Source organism: Larus michahellis, chromosome 9, assembly GCF_964199755.1.
Source record: "Larus michahellis chromosome 9, bLarMic1.1, whole genome shotgun sequence".
NCBI lineage: Eukaryota > Metazoa > Chordata > Aves > Charadriiformes > Laridae > Larus > Larus michahellis.
The window spans coordinates 21751783-21772135 of NC_133904.1; the positions used below are offsets into that span (position 1 = coordinate 21751783).

Sequence of the window (20353 nt, forward strand, 5' to 3'; positions counted from 1 at the left end):
GAGCTGCTGTCGTGGTGGCTACTCGAGCTGATGCTTGGGCTGCCGAAGGCTGGCCCTGCAACAGAACTGTTTGAGGGCTGTGGGCTCTTTCCCTGTTGTGGGAGGTGTCTGGGGAGAGCAGGGAAGAGGGGGTTCTTCCAAGCAGAAGGGCATCAATGGGGCTCAGCTGCAGGGAGCTCTGCCCACCAGAACTTGCACCTTAGCAGATGGTCCCCAGCCAAATGGCCACGTGCGTCCAGTGCCGCCTTCAGTGGCAGCAAAGTTTGCTCTGGCGACGGGCTATGATCAGTCCGTCCCAATTGATTGAAACCCAGCGTGCTGGGTCCTATCCAAAACCGGGTCAGCCTTCCTGTGCCCTGCAGCTCGGAGGGCACGAGGAGGGCAGTGGGAGATGAAGGCACAGCGTGTGTTTTTAAAAGAAAGGGTGTCCATGGAGAGAGCTGAGGAGCAGAAAGACAGACTGATACTGAGGTCCGCGTTGGCTCTCTGCTCTGTGTTTCAGCTGTGCCTCCCTCACCGAGAGATGTCTTGCTTCAGACCCTGTCTCCCTCGCCCCTGCGGAGCCTCTGGCCCAACCCCGCTCGCCAGCAGCTGCAGTGAGCCCTGCGTGGCCCGCTGCGCTGACTCGACGGTGGCCATCGAGGCCTCGCCGGTGGTGGTGACCCTGCCGGGCCCCATCCTCACCTCTTTCCCCCAGAGCACAGCCGTGGGATCCTCTCTGTCGGCTGCTGTGGGGAGCTCCCTCAGTGCCGGTGGGGTTCCCATCTCTTCTGGGGGCTCCCTTGGTCTGGGGGGGTCAGGGCTGTGTCTGCCCGTTCCCCGCTGCAGTCTCAACTGCTGAAGCCGGCGCATCATCCCTCTCGGAGCGGGAAGGACGACGGGAACTCTGCAGCAGGAGCGTGGCCACGGCTTGCAGATGGGCTGGCTGTCCTCATCCCCCCAGGCAGGAGGGACCTGTGCCCGCTGCTCCTGGCTGCACGCAGGCCTCGCCGTGCCTCCCCTGCCTCCGCTTTGCTCTGAGCTCCTTGAGAAAGGGCTCGTTCTCTTCTGCTCTGCTCAGTCTGCTGCTGACGGGGAGAGGCTGCCGGAGTTGGCGACTGCTCTTGCTGGGGCTGGGATTGCCAGCAGGCAGAGCAGAGTGGGCAAAGGCAAGCGCTGTGAGTGGAGCTTGTCCTTGGGAAGCGTGTCATTCTCTTTGCCCCGCCGTGCCCCGCGGCTGTCTTTCTTGGTCTCTGTTCTGTGCCACTGCATTTGCTCCTTCTCATTAAAGACCTTGTGCAGCACAGCTGGAGACTGGTGGTGCTTTGTTCTCCTGCCCCCTCATCTGGCCAAGACCTCTGCAAGGCCGAGGGAGAAGCTGCTCTCCCCATGAGAGTGAGACTGTGCCCATGCGTGGGGCACTGCCAGTTGTGGGGGGCGCTCCCGGAAGCAGAGCACCAAAAAGAAGCGAGTAGGCACGAGAAAGACAGCAAAGCCTCAGAGAGACGGGGAGAGGCAGAAGCACTGGGCAGAGCTGGAAACGCAAGTCATGGCAGAAAGCGTGGCAGTCAAAGACGGGAAACGGTTGCCCGGGGAGGCTGTAGATTGTGCCCCTTTGGAGACGTCCAATACGCAACTAGAGAAAGCCGTCGAATGTGCCGTGCAGCCAAGGTGCTCAGGAAAGCTGGAGAGCTGTGGCGGGCGCAGGGCAGGAGAGGGGTCTCTGCTGGGGGTGCCAGGGCTGGGAGCCCAGGAAAGGAAGGAAGGTGGGAGTGCATTGAAGAGTTGAGGCAAGAGGGAGGCAAGGGAAGAAGGTGTGAGCACGGCAGGGCAGCAAAAGGGCTCAGGTCCCACTGAGATTTGAACTCAGATCGCTGGATTCAGAGTCCAGAGTGCTCACCATTACACCATGGGACCTCCCAAACTCCTCTCTTCTTTCCCCTCTCCCAGCCCTGCCTCACCCAATGCCTCCTGGACCACTCTGGCACTCTCCCCAGCTCCCTGCCCATCCCCAGCTGCAGCCTTCCTACAGGGCGACGCAGACCTCTACACCCACGCCACCTTTTCACACAGCGGCGCAACACCGCCCCTCTCCTGGGCCTCAGACTTCCTCACTCCCCTCCTTCGAAAATCGCACACCCTGCTCCCGCACCCTCTGATGACATTGCCTCAGGATGGCTCTGCCCTCTCACAGGGCTGCAGAGAAACGACACACGGCCTCCAATGCCCCCGGTGCCCTCTGACACGGGGGACCTGACTCCTGCCTCACCCTCTTCCCCCTGACGCTGCCCGTCTTTGCTGGTGACGAACTGACACTTCAGGGGAACTTTCCCCGTTGAAATCCTGCTGCGCAAGGCCACATCCTGGCTTGGCACCTATCGAACGTGCCACTGGGCGTCGCAGAGGCAAGGAGGCACCTCAGGGGCTCTCCAGCTTCGGGAGCAGAGGGCAGAGGAGCTCCCCGATGACTAAGGAGAGGGAAAAGTTGCCTCGTCTCCAAAAAAGCGGAAGAAGCAAGGAAAGGTGGGGAAGCAAGGAAAGGCCTTGATGAAGTGGAGCAAGTTCAGCAGAGGGGGACTCTGGCCTTGTGAGGAGAGGCTGAGGGCGCAAGGCTTGCTTAGCTGAGAGAAGAAAAGGCTTTGTGGGGTCTAAGAGGAGCTTCCCGGGGCCTACAAGGAGGCAACTCGATGGCTGGAGGGGGAGAGGTGGTGGTCGGAAACGGAAGAGGCCGGGGCTCTCGGTCATGCGTGTGTTGTAAGCCTAGGGAGTTGGTGCCCATTTTTCCTTCATCAGGAGCTGGGACGTGCAGCAGGCTGAGCAGAGCCCCCAGAAGAGCCAGGAGGCTCCGCTTAAGAGAGGGGTGCCGGCCAAGAGAGAGAGAGGCCATAAAGGAGGCCACCCAAGGCGAGGGGGCTGTCAGGAGTGGGACTCGAACCCACGCCTCCCAGGGAGACTGCAACCTGAATGCAGCGCCTTCGACCGCTCGGCCATCCTGACCCTCTGCTGCTGCCGCCGCTGCCGGCCCTGCAGCGGCCAGAGCCGGCCCAGCTCAGCCAGCCCCCTCCTGCCCCCGCTGGGGGGACACCTGCCTCCTGCCCCAGCTCCCAACAAGGGCTGCTGACGGGACACCGCAGCTCCTCCACACACCTCACAACGCACGCCGTACCCACACCAGGGTACAAACTGCAGCCTGGTGCCCTCACACCTTACATTCCCCGGGCTGAAAAAGCACGGCTGCGTCAGCATCCTCCATCTAGCACGCAAGGAGCCAGGCTGCAAGGCACCTCAGCGGTCACTAGTGATCCAAACGCCTGCTGAAAGCAGGGCCAGCCCCAAAGCTGGAGCAGGCGGCTGCGTGCCTGAGCCCCTTTGGAAGCCGAGCGTGACACCCAGGCGTAGGGAGTGCCAAAGCGCTCTGGGCACCTGCTCCAGGGCTTCGCCGCTGCCCAAGGAGCTCTGAATGGTGCAGAGCAGCCCCCCGAGGCTGCTGTGGGCAAGGTGGGCCTCGCTAAAGGCCAGGCGTGCGTCTGCTGGGCTAGGAGGTGCTCAGAGGGCTGGCCGTGCCCGCAGGCTGCAGGGGAGTGAAGGGCAACGAACGGCTTGAGCACCGCGGGCAAAGCTGGGCTGTCGGGGAGCAGCAGAGGCAAGGCACTGGGGAGCCCGCTGGCTGAAGAAAAGGGCTCTGCGTTGGCCAGGAATCGAACCCGGGTCAACTGCTTGGAAGGCAGCTATGCTCACCACTATACCACCAACGCATCTGGCTGTGCCACTGCTGCCTCTGCTCCTGAGCCCCACAGCCTCCGCTCCCTCCTGCTCCTCCACTGACCAACCCCACCTGCCTTCCCCTCCGACACAGCACACAACCACCTGCCTCCTCATCCTACGCTCCTCACCCTGCGCCCACTCCTCCTTACGCACCCCCGCACACGGGCACCACCTCAGCCTGCTCCTCTGCTTCTCTCCGCCTCACATCTTGGCCAGGCAAACTCCAGGTGCTGCCAGTGATGACGCTCCCCACCTGCGCTCAGACGCCTCCCACCCGTGCCTGGGCTCTGCAAGCCAACCTGCGCGCTGTGTACGCACCTGCCGTGCTTTAAGCGCAGACAAGCTCCCACCCGGCTGCGCACTCCTTTCCCCACCCTCAGGGCGACGCAGAGCATGCAGAACGGGAGGACAAACCTCATGGCTCAAGACAAGCAGAAGCACCTGCCTTAGCAAAGACTGTTGCGGGCAAATGGGGCTTCGCTGGGGGAAAGAATAATTTGCCAACAGTGGAGGCAGATGGAACCGTCTGTGTGCGGCACGGGGCAGCCCCTTGCCTCTCCTCACAGAGGCCACCCTGCAGCACCCCCGCTCCCCTCCACTGCCAACAGCCAGCCCACACAGAGCCAATCCGGTGCCCGCTGGGAATCCCTGCGCGGCCCTGCTGCCGGCCGGACCTGCCAGTGGGCATGGCAGCAGAGAGACACGGGTGGAGAAAAAGCCCGCGTGGCCAAGGTGACCCCACCGGTCTTTGCCAGACCAGCCCCAGCCTTGTCCTCCTGCCCACCTGCAGAGCCCCGGAGGGACCCGCTCACGGCTGAGAAGTTGCTCTTGAGCTGCGTGATGGGAAGGAGAAAGAGCTGTGTCCCCAGAAGAGGCACCACCTGGTCGGGGAGGTGTGTGCTGTGCTGTGCCCGCTGCTCCTCAGCCTGCGTCTGCCCTGCTGAGGGTGGCTTTGGGAGCGCTGGCTGCCGAGGAGACAAAGGAGGAAGGCGGCGTGAGGGCAGAGAGAGGGGTGTGAGGGAGCGGGAGAGCCGCTCTGGGCATGGGTGCCCAGAGAGGTAGAGCAGTGGCGGTTCAAAGTTGGTGGGAGAGGCAGCAAGCGTGAGGAGCAGGGCAAAAGGAAATTGCCATAGCAGAGGATGGTTTCGATCCATCGACCTCTGGGTTATGGGCCCAGCACGCTTCCGCTGCGCCACTCTGCTCCCCGTGGGGCCTTCTTTGGCACCTGCCACAGCCCTGAGGATGCTCCCGGACAGCACCAGCGCTCCTGCCTCCTTCCCTGCCTCTTCGCCCTGCCCTCGCCCGCGCGGGAAACTCTCTCCCTCCAAAGTTCACCTCTTTCGCGCCTGGCATGCCTACCTCAAGGGCCTTGCTTTGCCCTTCTCCCCGCGCCTCCTGCCCCTCGCCCTGCAGGGGCACTTGCTCTTTCACCGCCCGACTCTGGGCCTCTGCAGGACACACAGCAAACCCTGCGACTGCATGACGGACACTCTTCAATGCTCCAAGACATCCCCAGAAGGCTCTGGGCAGCCTGAGCTGGGAGACCCTCTTTGGGAGGGCGAGGGACGAGGGACGAGGGACAAGGGGGCAGTGCTGAAGCCTCCCTTCTGGGGCTTGTGTTTCCTGCTTCCCCGTCCCATCCTCAAAAAGCAACAGCAGGACGGGGAGGGCTGGGATGTGGGCGCCGATGGGAGCGTGGCCCCAGCCGCTCTGCCGCAGGGCCCTCTTGCTCAGGGGAAAGTATTCCCCTGCAGATCAAGAGGTCCGTGGCTCAGCTCCAGGTGCCCTCTCCATTGCCCCTTCCCTTCTTCATTCCTACTGAGGATCTCCGGGGAGAGGAGCTGAGTGCCGTGGCTGCAGCGGGGTGAATTGCCAGCAGCCCAAAATGCAGCTGCGCCCCGTAGTTGGCAGGATTCGAACCTGCGCGGGGAAACCCCAATGGATTTCTAGTCCATCACCTTCACCACTCGGCCACAACTACCTGCCCCAGCCCTCTCTGGCCTGCTCATCACGTGCCCTCTCCAAGGACACCCGCCTCCCTGACACTTTCAGCGACAGCCTGCACTCCAAGCCATGCACTGACCATGGACGGCACATGGCCACAGCCTTCCACAGGCCTTCAGGGACGCAACACCAGCACCTATGCCCCCACCTCCCAACCCCGCCTCCTCAGGCACCCATCTGAGAGAAACTCAGCACCAAGGCCACTTGCTCGGCCTTGCAGAGCTCTTGGCCAGATGAGGGGGCAGGAGAACAAAGCACCACCAGTCTCCAGCTGTGCTGCACAAGGTCTTTAATGAGAAGGAGCAAATGCAGTGGCACAGAACAGAGACCAAGAAAGACGGCCGCGGGGCGTGGCAGGGCAAAGAAGATGACACGCTTCCCAAGGACAAGCTCCACTCACAGCGCTTGCCTTTGCCCACTCTGCTCTGCCTGCTGGCAATCCCAGCCCAGCAAGAGCAGTCGCCAACTCCGGCAGCCTCTCCCCGTCAGCAGCAGATTGAGCAGAGCAGAAGAGAACGAGCCCTTTCTCAAGGAGCTCAGAGCAAAGCGGAGGCAGGGGAGGCACGGCGAGGCCTGCCGTGCAGCCAGGAGCAGCGGGCACAGGTCCCTCCTGCCTGGGGGGATGAGGACAGCCAGCCCATCTGCAAGCCGTGGCCACGCTCCTGCTGCAGAGTTCCCGTCGTCCTTCCCGCTCCGAGAGGGATGATGCGCCGGCTTCAGCAGTTGAGACTGCAGCGGGGAACGGGCAGACACAGCCCTGACCCCCCCAGACCAAGGGAGCCCCCAGAAGAGATGGGAACCCCCCCGGCACTGAGGGAGCTCCCCACAGCAGCCGACAGAGAGGATCCCACGGCTGTGCTCTGGGGGAAAGAGGTGAGGATGGGGCCCGGCAGGGTCACCACCACCGGCGAGGCCTGGATGGCCACCGTCGAGTCAGCGCAGCGGGCCACGCAGGGCTCACTGCAGCTGCTGGCGAGCGGGGTTGGGCCAGAGGCTCCGCAGGGGCGAGGGAGACAGGGTCTGAAGCAAGACATCTCTCGGTGAGGGAGGCACAGCTGAAACACAGAGCAGAGAGCCAACGCGGACCTCAGTATCAGTCTGTCTTTCTGCTCCTCAGCTCTCTCCATGGACACCCTTTCTTTTAAAAACACACGCTGTGCCTTCATCTCCCACTGCCCTCCTCGTGCCCTCCGAGCTGCAGGGCACAGGAAGGCTGACCCGGTTTTGGATAGGACCCAGCACGCTGGGTTTCAATCAATTGGGACGGACTGATCATAGCCCGTCGCCAGAGCAAACTTTGCTGCACTGAAGGCGGCACTGGACGCACGTGGCCATTTGGCTGGGGACCATCTGCTAAAGGTGCAAGTTCTGGTGGGCAGAGCTCCCTGCAGCTGAGCCCCATTGATGCCTTTCTGCTTGGAAGAACCCCCTCTTCCCTGCTCTCCCCAGACACCTCCCACAACAGGGAAAGAGCCCACAGCCCTCAAACAGTTCTGTTGCAGGGCCAGCCTTCGGCAGCCCAAGCATCAGCTCGAGTAGCCACCACGACAGCAGCTCAGCCCACAGGGAGAGATGGAGCAGGCTCAGGCTTACCTCGTTCCTGGAGGACAGGGAGGCAAGAGAGGAGCATGTGGAGCCAGAAGCAGCGCAGGCTTTTATGCTGTGTCCCAGAGCCCTGGCGGGGTCACAAACATTCCTGGCTCCTGAAGCATCGAAACACCCAGCAGCTACCGCTGGCTGAAGCCTCCCTGGTGATTAAGCCCTTGCCTCTTTCTCCTGAAGTGTTTTGCTCCCACGTCATAGCACCAAACGTCATAGAATCCTAGAATTGCCCAGGTTGGAAGGGATCTTTCAGATCAGGGAGTCCAACCATCAAGCTAACACTGACAAAACCCATCACTAAACCCAATTGCGAAGCTCTACGTTTACCCGTCTTTTAAATACCTCCAGGGATGACGATTCCACCACTTCCCTGGGCAGCCTGATCCAATGCTTGATAACCCTCTCAGTGTAAAAATTTTCTAACCTCTCATCTAAACCTCCCCTAGCGCAACTTGAGGCGGTTTCCTCTTGTCCTGTCGCCTGTTACTTGGGAGAAGAAAGCAACCCCAGCTCTCTACAACCTCCTTTCAGGTAGCTGTAGAGAGCGGTAAGCTCTGGTATCCCTGGAACGCCTGAGACTAGGGCACTGTGTCCACTGAAGTCCACAGCACGATGACTCACGTCTGCCTGGAGCTCCGGGTTTTTCCCAACTCTTCCACATCACGATGACTCCCAGGCGCTCTGGGAGACTGATGCCATGTCCCTTTGAAACTTGAAATGCATGGAATGGGCCACCCCATCCCTGACCCAGGTAAAAGTGCCATGAGCTTTTGGCTGCCTCCCCCAGGCCTCACCTCAAAAGCAGGCCACCCCGGGCTTCGGCCTCTGGGCTGAACTCGCTGAGCAAAACAGGTCAATTTGGGGGTGGGTCTCTTCCAGGGAAGGACGCGGGCATCTCTTTGACCACAAAAGCAGGCCGTGGCAGAGCCTGATGAGCATAAGCAAGGTCCTCGTGGCCATCACTCTGGCCCACCGAGGACATCCTTCCAGCCCACAATGGACTTTTCTTGCCGTTGAGCTTTGCCTCGTCCCTGGTTAATGAGTCTCTTCTCCCTTATGGCACTGTGCAGTCTTGATGTTCTGCCTGACTTTACCCAGAGTCTCCTGTGCGTCTAAGGTGACCCCCGGGGAGAAACGTCTCTCAGGATTAGCCCGAGTGCCTGCACTGAAAGCCCTTGAGAGCTGACCTGAGGCGTCCCTCATAGCTGAATTTGACCGTGACTGGTGGCCGTGCTGACCACGAAGAGGGCAGTGACAAAAGCAACGTGTATTACAGAAGCCCACTTAAACCCTCCTAGTACACTAGCCTGAGACCTCCGAGTTGGTTTTCCTTATGAAGCTGGGACAGGGATGCATCCCATGGTGCCACCGTTGGGTGGTATGGACAGCTGCAGCACAGGATTGGATAGAAGCACCAACTGATTCAGGAATGGTGCTAGAAAGTGTTTGAGGAAAGCAGCACTTTGGGAGGAAAGAGGCTCTGAAGTGTGGTATCCCTGGCACGTCTGAGGCCGGGCCACCATGTCCAGTGAAGTTGACAGAAGGGTGACTCAAGTTGTCATGGAGCTCAGGGTTTTTCCCCAACTCTTCCACATCACGATGACTCCCAGGCGCTCTGGGAGACTGATGCCATGTCCCTTGGAAATTTGAAATGCATGGAACGGGCCACCTGATCTCTGACCCAGAAAAAAGAGCCGTGAGCTTTTGGCTCCCTGCCCTGAGGCTCTCCTCAAAAGCAGGACACCCAGGGCTTTGGCCTCTGGGATGAACTTGCTCAGCAAAACTGGCCAATTTGGGTGTGGGTCTACTTCAGGGAAGGATGAGGGCATCTCTTTGATCACCCTCCTACGCGTTCATGTGCTTCTTTCCAACAGATTCCCCACTTCCCAAGCTGAGCCCAGCCCCCTGCTTGGAAGAAGCCTGAGGGCCTGGTCAAGTCGTCAAGGGACAGGGCAATGGAGGTCCCATGGAGAAGTCACTTGAAAGAGACCTACCTGAGCCTCTGCTCTTCGTCATTACGAACCTGCCCTTGTTCCCTGGGCTCATGGGCAGAAAAAAAGATGAGGAGGAGGCAGGAGCCCCTCCCTTAGGAGGACAGGCTTAGAGAGTTGGGGTTGTTGAGCCTAGAGAAGAGGAAGGTCCTGAGAGACCTTCCAGAAAGATGGGCACGGACTATTTATCAGGGAGTGTAGGGATTGGATGAGGGGGTAATGCTTTTAAAACAAAAGAGGGTAGATGTAGATTAGATACTGGGAAGAAATTCTTTCCTATGAGCGTGGTGAGACACCGGAACAAGTGGTCCAGAGACCTTGTGGATGCCCCATACCTGGAAGTGTTCAAGGACAGGTTGGATGGCACTTTGAGAAACCTGATCTCATGGAAGGTATCCCTACCCATGGCAAAGGGGTAGGAAGTAGATGATCATGAAGGTCCCTTCCAACCCAAAACCATTCAATAATTCATTCTTTGATTCTAGGTGCTATGAAGTGGGAGCAAAACATTTCAGGAGAAAGAGGCAAGGGCTTAATCACCAGGGAGGCTTCAGCCAGCGGTAGCTGCTGGGTGTTTCGATGCTTCAGGAGCCAGGAATGTTTGTGACCCCGCCAGGGCTCTGGGACACAGCATAAAAGCCTGCGCTGCTTCTGGCTCCACATGCTCCTCTCTTGCCTCCCTGTCCTCCAGGAACGAGGTAAGCCTGAGCCTGCTCCATCTCTCCCTGTGGGCTGAGCTGCTGTCGTGGTGGCTACTCGAGCTGATGCTTGGGCTGCCGAAGGCTGGCCCTGCAACAGAACTGTTTGAGGGCTGTGGGCTCTTTCCCTGTTGTGGGAGGTGTCTGGGGAGAGCAGGGAAGAGGGGGTTCTTCCAAGCAGAAGGGCATCAATGGGGCTCAGCTGCAGGGAGCTCTGCCCACCAGAACTTGCACCTTTAGCAGATGGTCCCCAGCCAAATGGCCACGTGCGTCCAGTGCCGCCTTCAGTGCAGCAAAGTTTGCTCTGGCGACGGGCTATGATCAGTCCGTCCCAATTGATTGAAACCCAGCGTGCGGGGTCCTATCCAAAACCGGGTCAGCCTTCCTGTGCCCTGCAGCTCGGAGGGCACGAGGAGGGCAGTGGGAGATGAAGGCACAGCGTGTGTTTTTAAAAGAAAGGGTGTCCATGGAGAGAGCTGAGGAGCAGAAAGACAGACTGATACTGAGGTCCACGTTGGCTCTCTGCTCTGTGTTTCAGCTGTGCCTCCCTCACCGAGAGATGTCTTGCTTCAGACCCTGTCTCCCTCGCCCCTGCGGAGCCTCTGGCCCAACCCCGCTCGCCAGCAGCTGCAGTGAGCCCTGCGTGGCCCGCTGTGCTGACTCGACGGTGGCCATCGAGGCCTCGCCGGTGGTGGTGACCCTGCCGGGCCCCATCCTCACCTCTTTCCCCCAGAGCACAGCCGTGGGATCCTCTCTGTCGGCTGCTGTGGGGAGCTCCCTCAGTGCCGGGGGGGTTCCCATCTCTTCTGGGGGCTCCCTTGGTCTGGGGGGGTCAGGGCTGTGTCTGCCCGTTCCCCGCTGCAGTCTCAACTGCTGAAGCCGGCGCATCATCCCTCTCGGAGCGGGAAGGACGACGGGAACTCTGCAGCAGGAGCGTGGCCACGGCTTGCAGATGGGCTGGCTGTCCTCATCCCCCCAGGCAGGAGGGACCTGTGCCCGCTGCTCCTGGCTGCACGGCAGGCCTCGCCGTGCCTCCCCTGCCTCCGCTTTGCTCTGAGCTCCTTGAGAAAGGGCTCGTTCTCTTCTGCTCTGCTCAATCTGCTGCTGACGGGGAGAGGCTGCCGGAGTTGGCGACTGCTCTTGCTGGGCTGGGATTGCCAGCAGGCAGAGCAGAGTGGGCAAAGGCAAGCGCTGTGAGTGGAGCTTGTCCTTGGGAAGCGTGTCATTCTCTTTGCCCCGCCGTGCCCCGCGGCCGTCTTTCTTGGTCTCTGTTCTGTGCCACTGCATTTGCTCCTTCTCATTAAAGACCTTGTGCAGCACAGCTGGAGACTGGTGGTGCTTTGTTCTCCTGCCCCCTCATCTGGCCAAGACCTCTGCAAGGCCGAGGGAGAAGCTGCTCTCCCCATGAGAGTGAGACTGTGCCCATGCGTGGGGCACTGCCAGTTGTGGGGGGCGCTCCCGGAAGCAGAGCACCAAAAAGAAGCGAGTAGGCACGAGAAAGACAGCAAAGCCTCAGAGAGACGGGGAGAGGCAGAAGCACTGGGCAGAGCTGGAAACGCAAGTCATGGCAGAAAGCGTGGCAGTCAAAGACGGGAAACGGTTGCCCGGGGAGGCTGTAGATTGTGCCCCTTTGGAGACGTCCAATACGCAACTAGAGAAAGCCGTCGAATGTGCCGTGCAGCCAAGGTGCTCAGGAAAGCTGGAGAGCTGTGGCGGGCGCAGGGCAGGAGAGGGGTCTCTGCTGGGGGTGCCAGGGCTGGGAGCCCAGGAAAGGAAGGAAGGTGGGAGTGCATTGAAGAGTTGAGGCAAGAGGGAGGCAAGGGAAGAAGGTGTGAGCACGGCAGGGCAGCAAAAGGGCTCAGGTCCCACTGAGATTTGAACTCAGATCGCTGGATTCAGAGTCCAGAGTGCTCACCATTACACCATGGGACCTCCCAGACTCCTCTCTTCTTTCCCCTCTCCCAGCCCTGCCTCACCCAATGCCTCCTGGACCACTCTGGCACTCTCCCCAGCTCCCTGCCCATCCCCAGCTGCAGCCTTCCTACAGGGCGACGCAGACCTCTACACCCACGCCACCTTTTCACACAGCGGCGCAACACCGCCCCTCTCCTGGGCCTCAGACTTCCTCACTCCCCTCCTTCGAAAATCGCACACCCTGCTCCCGCACCCTCTGATGACATTGCCTCAGGATGGCTCTGCCCTCTCACAGGGCTGCAGAGAAACGACACACGGCCTCCAATGCCCCCGGTGCCCTCTGACACGGGGGACCTGACTCCTGCCTCACCCTCTTCCCCCTGACGCTGCCCGTCTTTGCTGGTGACGAACTGACACTTCAGGGGAACTTTCCCCGTTGAAATCCTGCTGCGCAAGGCCACATCCTGGCTTGGCACCTATCGAACGTGCCACTGGGCGTCGCAGAGGCAAGGAGGCACCTCAGGGGCTCTCCAGCTTCGGGAGCAGAGGGCAGAGGAGCTCCCCGATGACTAAGGAGAGGGAAAAGTTGCCTCGTCTCCAAAAAAGCGGAAGAAGCAAGGAAAGGTGGGGAAGCAAGGAAAGGCCTTGATGAAGTGGAGCAAGTTCAGCAGAGGGGGACTCTGGCCTTGTGAGGAGAGGCTGAGGGCGCAAGGCTTGCTTAGCTGAGAGAAGAAAAGGCTTTGTGGGGTCTAAGAGGAGCTTCCCGGGGCCTACAAGGAGGCAACTCGATGGCTGGAGGGGGAGAGGTGGTGGTCGGAAACGGAAGAGGCCGGGGCTCTCGGTCATGCGTGTGTTGTAAGCCTAGGGAGTTGGTGCCCATTTTTCCTTCATCAGGAGCTGGGACGTGCAGCAGGCTGAGCAGAGCCCCCAGAAGAGCCAGGAGGCTCCGCTTAAGAGAGGGGTGCCGGCCAAGAGAGAGAGAGGCCATAAAGGAGGCCACCCAAGGCGAGGGGGCTGTCAGGAGTGGGACTCGAACCCACGCCTCCCAGGGAGACTGCAACCTGAATGCAGCGCCTTCGACCGCTCGGCCATCCTGACCCTCTGCTGCTGCCGCCGCTGCCGGCCCTGCAGCGGCCAGAGCCGGCCCAGCTCAGCCAGCCCCCTCCTGCCCCCGCTGGGGGGACACCTGCCTCCTGCCCCAGCTCCCAACAAGGGCTGCTGACGGGACACCGCAGCTCCTCCACACACCTCACAACGCACGCCGTACCCACACCAGGGTACAAACTGCAGCCTGGTGCCCTCACACCTTACATTCCCCGGGCTGAAAAAGCACGGCTGCGTCAGCATCCTCCATCTAGCACGCAAGGAGCCAGGCTGCAAGGCACCTCAGCGGTCACTAGTGATCCAAACGCCTGCTGAAAGCAGGGCCAGCCCCAAAGCTGGAGCAGGCGGCTGCGTGCCTGAGCCCCTTTGGAAGCCGAGCGTGACACCCAGGCGTAGGAAGTGCCAAAGCGCTCTGGGCACCTGCTCCAGGGCTTCGCCGCTGCCCAAGGAGCTCTGAATGGTGCAGAGCAGCCCCCCGAGGCTGCTGTGGGCAAGGTGGGCCTCGCTAAAGGCCAGGCGTGCGTCTGCTGGGCTAGGAGGTGCTCAGAGGGCTGGCCGTGCCCGCAGGCTGCAGGGGAGTGAAGGGCAACGAACGGCTTGAGCACCGCGGGCAAAGCTGGGCTGTCGGGGAGCAGCAGAGGCAAGGCACTGGGGAGCCCGCTGGCTGAAGAAAAGGGCTCTGCGTTGGCCAGGAATCGAACCCGGGTCAACTGCTTGGAAGGCAGCTATGCTCACCACTATACCACCAACGCATCTGGCTGTGCCACTGCTGCCTCTGCTCCTGAGCCCCACAGCCTCCGCTCCCTCCTGCTCCTCCACTGACCAACCCCACCTGCCTTCCCCTCCGACACAGCACACAACCACCTGCCTCCTCATCCTACGCTCCTCACCCTGCGCCCACTCCTCCTTACGCACCCCCGCACACGGGCACCACCTCAGCCTGCTCCTCTGCTTCTCTCCGCCTCACATCTTGGCCAGGCAAACTCCAGGTGCTGCCAGTGATGACGCTCCCCACCTGCGCTCAGACGCCTCCCACCCGTGCCTGGGCTCTGCAAGCCAACCTGCGCGCTGTGTACGCACCTGCCGTGCTTTAAGCGCAGACAAGCTCCCACCCGGCTGCGCACTCCTTTCCCCACCCTCAGGGCGACGCAGAGCATGCAGAACGGGAGGACAAACCTCATGGCTCAAGACAAGCAGAAGCACCTGCCTTAGCAAAGACTGTTGCGGGCAAATGGGGCTTCGCTGGGGGAAAGAATAATTTGCCAACAGTGGAGGCAGATGGAACCGTCTGTGTGCGGCACGGGGCAGCCCCTTGCCTCTCCTCACAGAGGCCACCCTGCAGCACCCGCGCTCCCCTCCACTGCCAACAGCCAGCCCACACAGAGCCAATCCGGTGCCCGCTGGGAATCCCTGCGCGGCCCTGCTGCCGGCCGGACCTGCCAGTGGGCATGGCAGCAGAGAGACACGGGTGGAGAAAAAGCCCGCGTGGCCAAGGTGACCCCACCGGTCTTTGCCAGACCAGCCCCAGCCTTGTCCTCCTGCCCACCTGCAGAGCCCCGGAGGGACCCGCTCACGGCTGAGAAGTTGCTCTTGAGCTGCGTGATGGGAAGGAGAAAGAGCTGTGTCCCCAGAAGAGGCACCACCTGGTCGGGGAGGTGTGTGCTGTGCTGTGCCCGCTGCTCCTCAGCCTGCGTCTGCCCTGCTGAGGGTGGCTTTGGGAGCGCTGGCTGCCGAGGAGACAAAGGAGGAAGGCGGCGTGAGGGCAGAGAGAGGGGTGTGAGGGAGCGGGAGAGCCGCTCTGGGCATGGGTGCCCAGAGAGGTAGAGCAGTGGCGGTTCAAAGTTGGTGGGAGAGGCAGCAAGCGTGAGGAGCAGGGCAAAAGGAAATTGCCATAGCAGAGGATGGTTTCGATCCATCGACCTCTGGGTTATGGGCCCAGCACGCTTCCGCTGCGCCACTCTGCTCCCCGTGGGGCCTTCTTTGGCACCTGCCACAGCCCTGAGGATGCTCCCGGACAGCACCAGCGCTCCTGCCTCCTTCCCTGCCTCTTCGCCCTGCCCTCGCCCGCGCGGGAAACTCTCTCCCTCCAAAGTTCACCTCTTTCGCGCCTGGCATGCCTACCTCAAGGGCCTTGCTTTGCCCTTCTCCCCGCGCCTCCTGCCCCTCGCCCTGCAGGGGCACTTGCTCTTTCACCGCCCGACTCTGGGCCTCTGCAGGACACACAGCAAACCCCGCGACTGCATGACGGACACTCTTCAATGCTCCAAGACATCCCCAGAAGGCTCTGGGCAGCCTGAGCTGGGAGACCCTCTTTGGGAGGGCGAGGGACGAGGGACGAGGGACAAGGGGGCAGTGCTGAAGCCTCCCTTCTGGGGCTTGTGTTTCCTGCTTCCCCGTCCCATCCTCAAAAAGCAACAGCAGGACGGGGAGGGCTGGGATGTGGGCGCCGATGGGAGCGTGGCCCCAGCCGCTCTGCCGCAGGGCCCTCTTGCTCAGGGGAAAGTATTCCCCTGCAGATCAAGAGGTCCGTGGCTCAGCTCCAGGTGCCCTCTCCATTGCCCCTTCCCTTCTTCATTCCTACTGAGGATCTCCGGGGAGAGGAGCTGAGTGCCGTGGCTGCAGCGGGGTGAATTGCCAGCAGCCCAAAATGCAGCTGCGCCCCGTAGTTGGCAGGATTCGAACCTGCGCGGGGAAACCCCAATGGATTTCTAGTCCATCGCCTTCACCACTCGGCCACAACTACCTGCCCCAGCCCTCTCTGCCCTGCTCATCACGTGCCCTCTCCAAGGACACCCGCCTCCCTGACACTTTCAGCGACAGCCTGCACTCCAAGCCATGCACTGACCATGGACGGCACCTGGCCACAGCCTTCCACAGGCCTTCAGGGACGCAACACCAGCACCTATGCCCCCACCTCCCAACCCCGCCTCCTCAGGCACCCATCTGAGAGAAACTCAGCACCAAGGCCGCTTGCTCGGCCTTGCAGAGGTCTTGGCCAGATGAGGGGGCAGGAGAACAAAGCATCACCAGTCTCCAGCTGTGCTGCACAAGGTCTTTAATGAGAAGGAGCAAATGCAGTGGCACAGAACAGAGACCAAGAAAGACAGCCGCGGGGCGTGGCGGGGCAAAGAAGATGACACGCTTCCCAAGGACAAGCTCCACTCACAGCGCTTGCCTTTGCCCACTCTGCTCTGCCTGCTGGCAATCCCAGCCCAGCAAGAGCAGTCGCCAACTCCGGCAGCCTCTCCCCGTCAGCAGCAGACTGAGCAGAGCAGAAGAGAACGAGCCCTTTCTCAAGGAGCTCAGAGCAAAGCGGAGGCAGGGGAGGCACGGCGAGGCCTGCCGTGCAGCCAGGAGCAGCGGGCACAGGTCCCTCCTGCCTGGGGGGATGAGGACAGCCAGCCCATCTGCAAGCCGTGGCCACGCTCCTGCTGCAGAGTTCCCGTCGTCCTTCCCGCTCCGAGAGGGATGATGCGCCGGCTTCAGCAGTTGAGACTGCAGCGGGGAACGGGCAGACACAGCCCTGACCCCCCCAGACCAAGGGAGCCCCCAGAAGAGATGGGAACCCCACCGGCACTGAGGGAGCTCCCCACAGCAGCCGACAGAGAGGATCCCACGGCTGTGCTCTGGGGGAAAGAGGTGAGGATGGGGCCCGGCAGGGTCACCACCACCGGCGAGGCCTCGATGGCCACCGTCGAGTCAGCGCAGCGGGCCACGCAGGGCTCACTGCAGCTGCTGGCGAGCGGGGTTGGGCCAGAGGCTCCGCAGGGGTGAGGGAGACAGGGTCTGAAGCAAGACATCTCTCGGTGAGGGAGGCACAGCTGAAACACAGAGCAGAGAGCCAACGCGGACCTCAGTATCAGTCTGTCTTTCTGCTCCTCAGCTCTCTCCATGGACACCCTTTCTTTTAAAAACACACGCTGTGCCTTCATCTCCCACTGCCCTCCTCGTGCCCTCCGAGCTGCAGGGCACAGGAAGGCTGACCCGGTTTTGGATAGGACCCAGCACGCTGGGTTTCAATCAATTGGGACGGACTGATCATAGCCCGTCGCCAGAGCAAACTTTGCTGCACTGAAGGCGGCACTGGACGCACGTGGCCATTTGGCTGGGGACCATCTGCTAAAGGTGCAAGTTCTGGTGGGCAGAGCTCCCTGCAGCTGAGCCCCATTGATGCCCTTCTGCTTGGAAGAACCCCCTCTTCCCTGCTCTCCCCAGACACCTCCCACAACAGGGAAAGAGCCCACAGCCCTCAAACAGTTCTGTTGCAGGGCCAGCCTTCGGCAGCCCAAGCATCAGCTCGAGTAGCCACCACGACAGCAGCTCAGCCCACAGGGAGAGATGGAGCAGGCTCAGGCTTACCTCGTTCCTGGAGGACAGGGAGGCAAGAGAGGAGCATGTGGAGCCAGAAGCAGCGCAGGCTTTTATGCTGTGTCCCAGAGCCCTGGCGGGGTCACAAACATTCCTGGCTCCTGAAGCATCGAAACACCCAGCAGCTACCGCTGGCTGAAGCCTCCCTGGTGATTAAGCCCTTGCCTCTTTCTCCTGAAGTGTTTTGCTCCCACGTCATAGCACCAAACGTCATAGAATCCTAGAATTGCCCAGGTTGGAAGGGATCTTTCAGATCAGGGAGTCCAACCATCAAGCTAACACTGACAAAACCCATCACTAAACCCAATTGCGAAGCTCTACGTTTACCCGTCTTTTAAATACCTCCAGGGATGACGATTCCACCACTTCCCTGGGCAGCCTGATCCAATGCTTGATAACCCTCTCAGTGTAAAAATTTTCTAACCTCTCATCTAAACCTCCCCTAGCGCAACTTGAGGCGGTTTCCTCTTGTCCTGTCGCCTGTTACTTGGGAGAAGAAAGCAACCCCAGCTCTCTACAACCTCCTTTCAGGTAGCTGTAGAGAGCGGTAAGCTCTGGTATCCCTGGAACGCCTGAGACTAGGGCACTGTGTCCACTGAAGTCCACAGCACGATGACTCACGTCTGCCTGGAGCTCCGGGTTTTTCCCAACTCTTCCACATCACGATGACTCCCAGGCGCTCTGGGAGACTGATGCCATGTCCCTTTGAAACTTGAAATGCATGGAATGGGCCACCCCATCCCTGACCCAGGTAAAAGTGCCATGAGCTTTTGGCTGCCTCCCCCAGGCCTCACCTCAAAAGCAGGCCACCCCGGGCTTCGGCCTCTGGGCTGAACTCGCTGAGCAAAACAGGTCAATTTGGGGGTGGGTCTCTTCCAGGGAAGGACGCGGGCATCTCTTTGACCACAAAAGCAGGCCGTGGCAGAGCCTGATGAGCATAAGCAAGGTCCTCGTGGCCATCACTCTGGCCCACCGAGGACATCCTTCCAACCCACAATGGACTTTTCTTGCCGTTGAGCTTTGCCTCGTCCCTGGTTAATGAGTCTCTTCTCCCTTATGGCACTGTGCAGTCTTGATGTTCTGCCTGACTTTACCCAGAGTCTCCTGTGCGTCTAAGGTGACCCCCGGGGAGAAACGTCTCTCAGGATTAGCCCGAGTGCCTGCACTGAAAGCCCTTGAGAGCTGACCTGAGGCGTCCCTCATAGCTGAATTTGACCGTGACTGGTGGCCATGCTGACCACGAAGAGGGCAGTGACAAAAGCAACGTGTATTACGGAAGCCCACTTAAACCCTCCTAGTACACTAGCCTGAGACCTCCGAGTTGGTTTTCCTTATGAAGCTGGGACAGGGATGCATCCCATGGTGCCACCGTTGGGTGGTATGGACAGCTGCAGCACAGGATTGGATAGAAGCACCAACTGATTCAGGAATGGTGCTAGAAAGTGTTTGAGGAAAGCAGCACTTTGGGAGGAAAGAGGCTCTGAAGTGTGGTATCCCTGGCACGTCTGAGGCCGGGCCACCATGTCCAGTGAAGTTGACAGAAGGGTGACTCAAGTTGTCATGGAGCTCAGGGTTTTTCCCCAACTCTTCCACATCACGATGACTCCCAGGTGCTCTGGGAGACTGATGCCATGTCCCTTGGAAATTTGAAATGCATGGAACGGGCCACCTGATCTCTGACCCAGAAAAAAGAGCCGTGAGCTTTTGGCTCCCTGCCCTGAGGCTCTCCTCAAAAGCAGGACACCCAGGGCTTTGGCCTCTGGGATGAACTTGCTCAGCAAAACTGGCCAATTTGGGTGTGGGTCTACTTCAGGGAAGGATGAGGGCATCTCTTTGATCACCCTCCTACGCGTTCATGTGCTTCTTTCCAACAGATTCCCCACTTCCCAAGCTGAGCCCAGCCCCCTGCTTGGAAGAAGCCTGAGGGCCTGGTCAAGTCGTCAAGGGACAGGGCAATGGAGGTCCCATGGAGAAGTCACTTGAAAGAGACCTACCTGAGCCTCTGCTCTTCGTCATTACGAACCTGCCCTTGTTCCCTGGGCTCATGGGCAGAAAAAAAGATGAGGAGGAGGCAGGAGCCCCTCCCTTAGGAGGACAGGCTTAGAGAGTTGGGGTTGTTGAGCCTAGAGAAGAGGAAGGTCCTGAGAGACCTTCCAGAAAGATGGGCACGGACTATTTATCAGGGAGTGTAGGGATTGGATGAGGGGGTAATGCTTTTAAAACAAAAGAGGGTAGATGTAGATTAGATACTGGGAAGAAATTCTTTCCTATGAGCGTGGTGAGACACCGGAACAAGTGGTCCAGAGACCTTGTGGATGCCCCATACCTGGAAGTGTTCAAGGACAGGTTGGATGGCACTTTGAGAAACCTGATCTCATGGAAGGTATCCCTACCCATGGCAAAGGGGTAGGAAGTAGATGATCATGAAGGTCCCTTCCAACCCAAAACCATTCAATAATTCATTCTTTGATTCTAGGTGCTATGAAGTGGGAGCAAAACATTTCAGGAGAAAGAGGCAAGGGCTTAATCACCAGGGAGGCTTCAGCCAGCGGTAGCTGCTGGGTGTTTCGATGCTTCAGGAGCCAGGAATGTTTGTGACCCCGCCAGGGCTCTGGGACACAGCATAAAAGCCTGCGCTGCTTCTGGCTCCACATGCTCCTCTCTTGCCTCCCTGTCCTCCAGGAACGAGGTAAGCCTGAGCCTGCTCCATCTCTCCCTGTGGGCTGAGCTGCTGTCGTGGTGGCTACTCGAGCTGATGCTTGGGCTGCCGAAGGCTGGCCCTGCAACAGAACTGTTTGAGGGCTGTGGGCTCTTTCCCTGTTGTGGGAGGTGTCTGGGGAGAGCAGGGAAGAGGGGGTTCTTCCAAGCAGAAGGGCATCAATGGGGCTCAGCTGCAGGGAGCTCTGCCCACCAGAACTTGCACCTTTA

The 20353-nt window shown here is 60.2% G+C and overlaps 10 non-coding genes across 10 annotated transcripts; all 10 read right to left on the reverse strand.

The window, feature by feature from the left end:
- Nucleotides 1–1824: 1824 nt before the first annotated feature.
- TRNAQ-CUG (transfer RNA glutamine (anticodon CUG)) lies at nt 1825–1896 on the reverse strand. The gene has a single exon. It is a non-coding gene; the product is annotated as a tRNA-Gln (tRNA).
- Nucleotides 1897–2893: 997 nt separating this feature from the next.
- On the reverse strand, nt 2894–2976 carry TRNAL-CAG (transfer RNA leucine (anticodon CAG)). Its single transcript has one exon. It is a non-coding gene; the product is annotated as a tRNA-Leu (tRNA).
- Nucleotides 2977–3662: 686 nt separating this feature from the next.
- Nucleotides 3663–3734, reverse strand: TRNAG-UCC (transfer RNA glycine (anticodon UCC)). The gene has a single exon. It is a non-coding gene; the product is annotated as a tRNA-Gly (tRNA).
- A 1140-nt stretch (nt 3735–4874) lies between these two features.
- On the reverse strand, nt 4875–4946 carry TRNAM-CAU (transfer RNA methionine (anticodon CAU)). The gene has a single exon. It is a non-coding gene; the product is annotated as a tRNA-Met (tRNA).
- A 697-nt stretch (nt 4947–5643) lies between these two features.
- TRNAS-AGA (transfer RNA serine (anticodon AGA)) lies at nt 5644–5725 on the reverse strand. The gene has a single exon. It is a non-coding gene; the product is annotated as a tRNA-Ser (tRNA).
- Nucleotides 5726–11899: 6174 nt separating this feature from the next.
- Nucleotides 11900–11971, reverse strand: TRNAQ-CUG (transfer RNA glutamine (anticodon CUG)). Its single transcript has one exon. It is a non-coding gene; the product is annotated as a tRNA-Gln (tRNA).
- Nucleotides 11972–12968: 997 nt separating this feature from the next.
- TRNAL-CAG (transfer RNA leucine (anticodon CAG)) lies at nt 12969–13051 on the reverse strand. The gene has a single exon. It is a non-coding gene; the product is annotated as a tRNA-Leu (tRNA).
- Nucleotides 13052–13737: 686 nt separating this feature from the next.
- Nucleotides 13738–13809, reverse strand: TRNAG-UCC (transfer RNA glycine (anticodon UCC)). Its single transcript has one exon. It is a non-coding gene; the product is annotated as a tRNA-Gly (tRNA).
- Nucleotides 13810–14949: 1140 nt separating this feature from the next.
- TRNAM-CAU (transfer RNA methionine (anticodon CAU)) lies at nt 14950–15021 on the reverse strand. Its single transcript has one exon. It is a non-coding gene; the product is annotated as a tRNA-Met (tRNA).
- Nucleotides 15022–15718: 697 nt separating this feature from the next.
- Nucleotides 15719–15800, reverse strand: TRNAS-AGA (transfer RNA serine (anticodon AGA)). The gene has a single exon. It is a non-coding gene; the product is annotated as a tRNA-Ser (tRNA).
- Between the last annotated feature and the right edge of the window lie 4553 nt (nt 15801–20353).